This window comes from Thalassophryne amazonica, chromosome 19, assembly GCF_902500255.1.
Source record: "Thalassophryne amazonica chromosome 19, fThaAma1.1, whole genome shotgun sequence".
Taxonomy (NCBI): Eukaryota; Metazoa; Chordata; class Actinopteri; order Batrachoidiformes; family Batrachoididae; genus Thalassophryne; species Thalassophryne amazonica.
The window spans coordinates 49,049,069-49,056,512 of NC_047121.1; positions in this window are offsets into that span (position 1 = coordinate 49,049,069).

Consider the following 7,444-nt stretch of genomic DNA (forward strand, 5'->3'; position numbering starts at 1 on the left):
AACAATGCTGCGGCTGAATTATATTAAAGTTGAATAAGTTTGTTTTGCCACAGCTATGGAAGATCCACCCAACTATAATCATTAATGCACAAAGGTTCATGTAATCATCTCCTAAAACCACAATGTGATAAGAGAAGAAAAGCTAAGTACCATATACCATATTTCTGATTTAGCATGATATTCAGTTAGCTTTTCCTATTCAGGATGTTTTACATTCATGTTTGACATGATTCTTCATTTTTTAGATTCAGAATTTTGAAATTCTAAAAGATACAGATAAAGACCAGTGAAGCATGTATTTAGGGGCAATGTTAGCAAAAAATAATGACCATAATACAAAATAAAGACAGGCATATACCTACTGCGTGTGATTATAGGCTGCCATTAAGTAGCTTAAAGCTAGCTAGCTTCATATATTTTGGTTTAAACATTCAACTTTACATTCAATTATCTTAATTTGATATTTATTTGGTTCTTACGTTCAGTAGGCTTTATAACTATGTTCACGCGATAATAATGTAGGTACTATTTTCAGTTTGTATTCATTTTGTTTTTAAGTTCCACAATTTTTAGATTCTCTTGTGTTTCTAGATTTGTGTTTGTTTCATGGGCAGATTCAGGTGGCTTTTAAGTTAGCATTGTATACATTTACTTTTTAGATTAGGTTAGTGTTTAGTCAGGTTTAAATTCTGTTATACTTTCAGTTATCTTTAAATTTGTTTCATGGGAAGATTCATTGAGCTTTATAGAGTGTTCTTTAGGGCCCCTTCACACATAGTACGAATGTGGTTGAACTGCGCATGAAGCAGAAATCATATGCAATACATGTAAAACTGGAGCTGCCTCCAACGCCTCGTACACCTGTTGCTACAACTATTTGTGCACACCAGCAGCTGGAAAACAGAGTGTGCCCTGTGAGAGCCAATTTCATCCCTCTCGGAGCAGGTGTCAGCCAAATTCCAGGTGACAAACACGAACATCTAATACCATTTGCTTGGCACTTAGAAAATGTGTGGCCATTTGCTGGCGGTGAAATTTGTCGAAGTGTCCCCACGATTGTGGAGTTGCCAAGTGCGCATGTGGTGTGCCAGAATGTTGGCTCGCCCAACAATACATGTGCGTGTGTTTCGCACAATCCCCTCCAGTCCCCCCAACACATGCGTGTGTGTGTGGTTTCCACGCCCCCCGCAGGCATGGTGCATCTCATCTGATCACAGAGTGACACCTTGGTCTGTGTGCTGAATGGACAGGGGGCGTGGCTGCTGTCTCTGGTCCTGAACGTGACAGCTGCAGAACATCTACCGTGTTATATCGCTTTTGCGATGGGCAGGAGAGCGCGCACAATGGGCCTCATGTATCAATGTTGCGCACTTGTGGCGTAAATTTATGGCGTAAACTTGAAATACACCAAAGTCACAGTGACATGTATCATGCAGGGCGCACCTGTCCATTTTTGGTGTACGCCTGACGTGATCTTGATAAATGCGGCGGGTGGAAACGATCGTAATTTTAATAAACATGGCCATAAATATTCAGACTCCACTTCAGACACACCCTCATTTTACGACATGGAAGCCGGGAGACGGCAATGAAAAAGAACTCCACCAATCACGACGCATGCCAATAGAGCATCAAAAGCGGCTGTCGTATCAATTGTTTTGTAGTATATAATCAATAAAGTGTTACAGTGGTCCCTCATTAATCGCTGGAGTTACGTTCTAAAAAATAGCCCGTAATATGCGAAGCCGCGACGTAGTCAGCGTTATTTTTTACAATTATTATAGATGTTTCAAAGCTGTAAAACCCCTCACTACACAGTTTATACACTTTCTCAATCAGGCATGAACATTTTCTCACTTTTCTCTCGTGTGTAAACACTCTCAAAGTTCAAACCTTAGTAGGAAAATAATACCTGAACTGTTTTCAGGCCCAAACATTTGTTTGAGAAATAAAAATAGAACGTTTTCCTATAAATAATTATGATGGCATTTAGAACTAACGAATTAATTTTAACGATCAACGAACGAGGTTGGACACATAAGAAATTGTTAATAGTGACTGACCAGTATTTCATAGATCGGGCCTCTGCGTCCTGGCACTGCGCCTTTTTCCACTCACATCTCGCTGCAGCAGGTGTTTGTTTCCGTGTGACAAACACAGTTATGAGTAGGTGTTGGCGCTCTTTTCTCTTCTGGGCAACAAGATTCTTATAAACAGATACGCAGAACACTGTAAAAAAAAGGCATGCAAAATTGGACTAAATACTCTGCGAGACTCCGAGGCCACGACAGGTGAACGGCGTTATAGCGAGGGACCACTGTATTCTCTTTTCACGTCATTAATTCTTGACGTGGATATTTGCTCGCTCAATTAATAAGACATGCCTAATCTGTCAGATTTCTTTATTTTTTAAATGTATTTCTGTATTTATTTTATTGTGACAACCGAATGGAGACGACAAAACCTGGCTGCAGCATGGACGAATTAAGGGAATGACGAAACTACAGTTGTTATTATCAATTTCATTGTCTAAAACTATCACACCACATGAAGTTAAGCTCAGCGCTGCTCTGGCTCCAGGCTCGAAGTCTGGAGAAAAAGGCGAGCAGCGCTTTCCTTCCTGTCAGCGCTGTGACCACGGATCGTGCTCCATAACAATCCCGCAAAGGCGGGATTTGTATTGATTATTATGTAGTATAATCAGGAAAGTGTTATTTATGTAACATATGCATTGATTTGTATAATGGCACTGTTTATCATGTTGATCATCTTCATTTTTATGTGGATTCCAGCGCTGGTTCATTTTGGTGTATAATTTACGCCACCTCTCGACCTGGTGTATATTTTCAGCGCAGCGTACGCCAACGACCACATTGATAAATGCCAAGTAGCGCAGCCGTTTTGGTGTACACCCCATATACGCTCAAATATCGCCGTACGCAACGTTGATACATGAGGCCCATTGACAGGCTGTTCCAGCTGAAATGGACCATGACCATCAGTTCATGTGGATATGCAGCAGGCGCTCTGAATGTCACGTCTGTCTGACGGGACACGCGTGTCCTGTGAGCGGTGTGCAGCAGGACTATATGACAAGCCAACAGTGTGACAAATACGCCACTTTCATTCAAGTATCAGCAGAAATATGCCATAACAAATGCTGTTTGGTCAGTTATCACAGCACTTTTTTCTCTTTTTAAAAAAAATATGTTTATGTTTTTGTTGATTTCACGCATTTTTCCGCACCTTTTACAGGACAGTGATGGTAGTGCAGTGGTAAAGTTTCTGGCTGGCAGTTAGAGCTCTTCTAAATTGCAGGTTTGAATCCTGTGAGTGGCAAGTATTTTTTTTCACAGCAGCTGCGTGATGTGGTAACGCATGCTCCAGCTACTCAATTTCAATTTAAATTTTTCATTTATATAGCGCCAAATCACAACAAAGTTGCCTCAAGGCGCATCACACAAGTAAGGTCTAACCTTACCAACCCCTCGCACTGTGTTCCTGCTGTGAAGCCGTCGCAGCGGGATCATTCACGTCTGCCTGTTGGCTCGATGTTTTTGTGATTCGCCTTGATTTGCACTTATTCGTATTATGTGTGAAGGGGCCATTATGATGGTCTTACTGTATACAGCATGGAGTTACCAGTTCTCAATATATTAAGGCGGTTTTATGTCGACCAATATATTCAAGTTTGCTCTCAATTATTGTTGTTATTCGTAGGTTTTGATTTATATCTACTGGATTTGAGATCAGACTCACCTACCTAATCTCCCAATGTGGTTCAGGAAAAGACTGGAAACCACATGAGGGTGGAGGCTGGTGCATGATGCTCTTGTATCTTCCTAGTAAAGATACTGCTCCATCTGATTTGATGTTCTATTACACAGACAAACTCTTCCTATATAACGGCCTAATTGAATGGCTGTCCTTGACGTGTGTTATTGTCACACTTCACAATAGAACTGAGTGTTGAATGATGTGAAGGCATTTTGTCTGCATCATCCATTGTGTTCGTTTTTGTGATTGTGAGCCTGACTTGTAAGAAGAAATACATCACAAACAGAGAATACCAAGCAGTAATTTCTCAGCTTGCAAATCAAAACCATTAGCAAGATGTCAACGAGTATCTCTGAAGAGCTCATCAGGCAGATGCTTGAAGGGATGAAATCTGATCTTTTTGTTTCAGTTCTGGAGGCTTTGGGGAATCGCGATGTACTCAGAGAATATGATGAGTTGGCAGAGATCTTATTAGCAAGACTGGTGTGTATTATTCAAAGAGCTGAAGGGTGGCTGTGTTGTTGCATCTAATTAAAATGTTAAACTGTTGAATTTAATTTTACTTTTGACAGCAACAGCCTCATCCGTAAAGGATGCTGAAGGGCAGAAGTTTGACACCTCTTCTAACATTTAAAATGAAACCACTGCTACTTGCCATGAATAAACCTACAGGTATCCATCACACGTACGTATGCACCTGTTAATAATATGGATGGTGACAGGTTACCAAAGGATGAATTCTCCTCTTCAATTTAAGGAGCAGGATCCCAGAAACATATAAAGACATATAAACATTTGACTAGTGTAAATAATTTGTGTGCATGTTATTTTACAGATAAAGACAGAGAAATAGCAATATAACAAGATAACAAGAGAAATAGCAAGACACAGCAAAAGACAGTAATAGATATAGAGAGTGGCAGAAAAAGATAGCGAGAGAGAGAGAGAGATCACAATAGGTATAGAGAGATATATGTAGAGATAGCAAGAAAGATATGGTGAAAGATAGAGAGAGTGCAATATATAGAGATAGTAACAGGCAGCAAGAGATATAGAGAGTGGCAGAAAAAGATAGTGATAGCAAGAGCCATAGGGAGAGATCACCAGAGACAAAGATATATGTAAAGAGATTTATCATATACCTATATATGATATGCCAATGTGGTTGGATAAAACACTAAAGAATAAATAGCAATACACCCTTTTCGTGGAGGGGTAATATTTTTCATACCACCCGAGTAAGTGAATGTCGCCTTGGTAATCAGCCAATCCATACATATGTTGTGACGTCACGGCATGTGCGATCCTAGATATTGTCAATGCGTAATTTAATACAGTGGTCCCTCGCTATATCGCGGTTCACCCTTCGCAGCTTCGCAGTTTCAGATTTTTTTAGTGCAATTTTGCATGCTTCTTCTTTTTTTTTTTTTTTTTAACAGCGCATTGTGTTCTGCGTCCTTATCAGGCGGGCTGGTCGCGGCACCGGTCAGCATCACCGCGATTGGTCTTACTGCCTCCGATGTGCTTACTGAGTCTGCGGGCTCGGTAAGCGCCGCAGCGGGCCACTCACACCGCCCCCCCGTCTGCTGTGCCAAGCTGCATCCAACTCCAGCAACAGATCCAGAGACTACGCTCGCTGTTTTGATGTGCAGCGCCCGCTGCATGGTCTCGGTAACCGCAGAGCTCCGTGGCCATGACTTGGATTCTTTGCAGGTCCCGCATCCGTACCCCCGGAGGCAGTGAGCGAACCGAGAGCACGCGCATTGTGTTCTGCGTGCATTTCTCATTAATAGGTATATGATAAACTCGTTATCAAGTTGTTCACCAAATGAATATGGCTTTATACACCCTGAAGAAAACCATACACTCTGAGGCTGAATGCCGAAGGGTGTATGGTTGCGGGGCCCACAAAGAATCCAAGTCATGGCCACGGAGCTCTGCGGCTGTGTTTACCGAGACCATGCAGCGGGCGCTGTGCATCAAAACAGCGAGCGTAGTCTCTGGACCTGTTGCTGCATGCAGCTCGGCACAGTAGACAGGGGGGCGGTGTGAGTGGCCCGCTGGGGCGCTTACCGAGCCCACAGACTCAGTAAGTGAATCGGAGGCAGTGAGAGCAATCGCCCACCTGATAAGGACGCAGAACACAATGTGCTGTTAAAAAAAAAAGAAAAAAAGAAGAAGCATTCAAAATTGCACAAAAAAATCCGCAAAACTGCGAGGTCGCGAAAGGGAATTACGTTCTAAAAATAACCCACGATAGGCGAAATCCACGAAGTACTCAGCGTTATTTTTTACAATTATTATAGATGTTTTTAAGGCTGCAAAACCCCTCACTACACACTTTATACACTTTTCTCAAACAGGCATTAACATTTTCTCACTTTTCTCTCCTGTGTAAACACTCAAAGTTCAAACCTTAGTAGAAAAAAAATACGAGGTCTCTTAGATAATAAACCAACCCTTTTATTTTTTTTTAACTATATGGATTTGAATGACGTGCGATTACACCAATCATGCTTGAACCCTCGTGCGCATGCGTGAGTTTTTTCACGCGTGTCGGTGACGTCATTTCCCTGTGGGCAGGCCTTGAGTGAGATGTGGTCCCGCCCTCTCGGCTGAATTCCTTTGTTTCACACGCTGCTCGAGACGGCGCGCGTTGCTTTATCAAAATTTTTTCTGGACCTGTGAGGAATATCCGAGTGGACACTATTCGAGAAATTAAGCTGGTTTTCGGTGAAATGTTTAACGGCTGATGAGAGATTATGGGGTGTTTCTGTCGGTGTAAGGACTTCCCACGGAGTGGGACGTCCTGCAGCGCTTCCAGGCGCCGTCGTCGGCCTGTTTTGAGCTGAAAACATCCTAATTTAAGGCTTAATTCACCCAGGACGTCGTGAGAGAACAGAGAAGATTCAGAAGAGGCCGGCATGAGGACTTTATGCGGACATTCCACTGTTTAAGGACATTTTTTAATGAAAGACATGCGCGCAAATTCGCTGAGTCGTTTCCGTGACGACTCGGCAAATCTGTGTGCGCCGCGACAGGAAAAACACCTCCGTGTTGAAAACCATTTTAAAATTCAGGTGGCTTTTGATGGCTTTCAACAGGTCAGTAACTGAGAAATTGTTTAACAGCTTGGGCATGTTCCAACTTGTCCGTTAAGGTTTCCAATGGAGGTGTTTTTCCTGTCGCGACCCCCCGCGGTCGGGTCCGGCCCGACATGTGACTCTGCCCGCATGTTCTTCATTACAAAATGTCCGTTAACAATGGAATGTCCGAGTAAACTCCTCATGCCGACTTCTTCTGAAAGTTCTCTGTTCTCTGACGACTTACTGGGTCAACAGAGCCTGAAATGTGGAAGTTTTCAACTTGAATTTTATGGTTTTTTTTTTTTTTGTTTTGTTTTTTTTCTGGAAGCAGCTCCAGCCTGAATTAGGTGGAAAGTCTAATTACACACAGCAACAAAGACATCGTGGGATCATTATTCCGCGGCACTGAACCCTCACACTGTCAATGGAAATCTGCATTCATCCTTTAATTATATACAAGGGCTGTCCATAAAGTATAGGTCCTTTTTATTTTTTTCAAAAACTATATGGATTTCATTCATATGTTTTTACGTCAGACATGCTTGAACCCTCGTGCGCATGCGTGGGTTTTTCCACGCCTG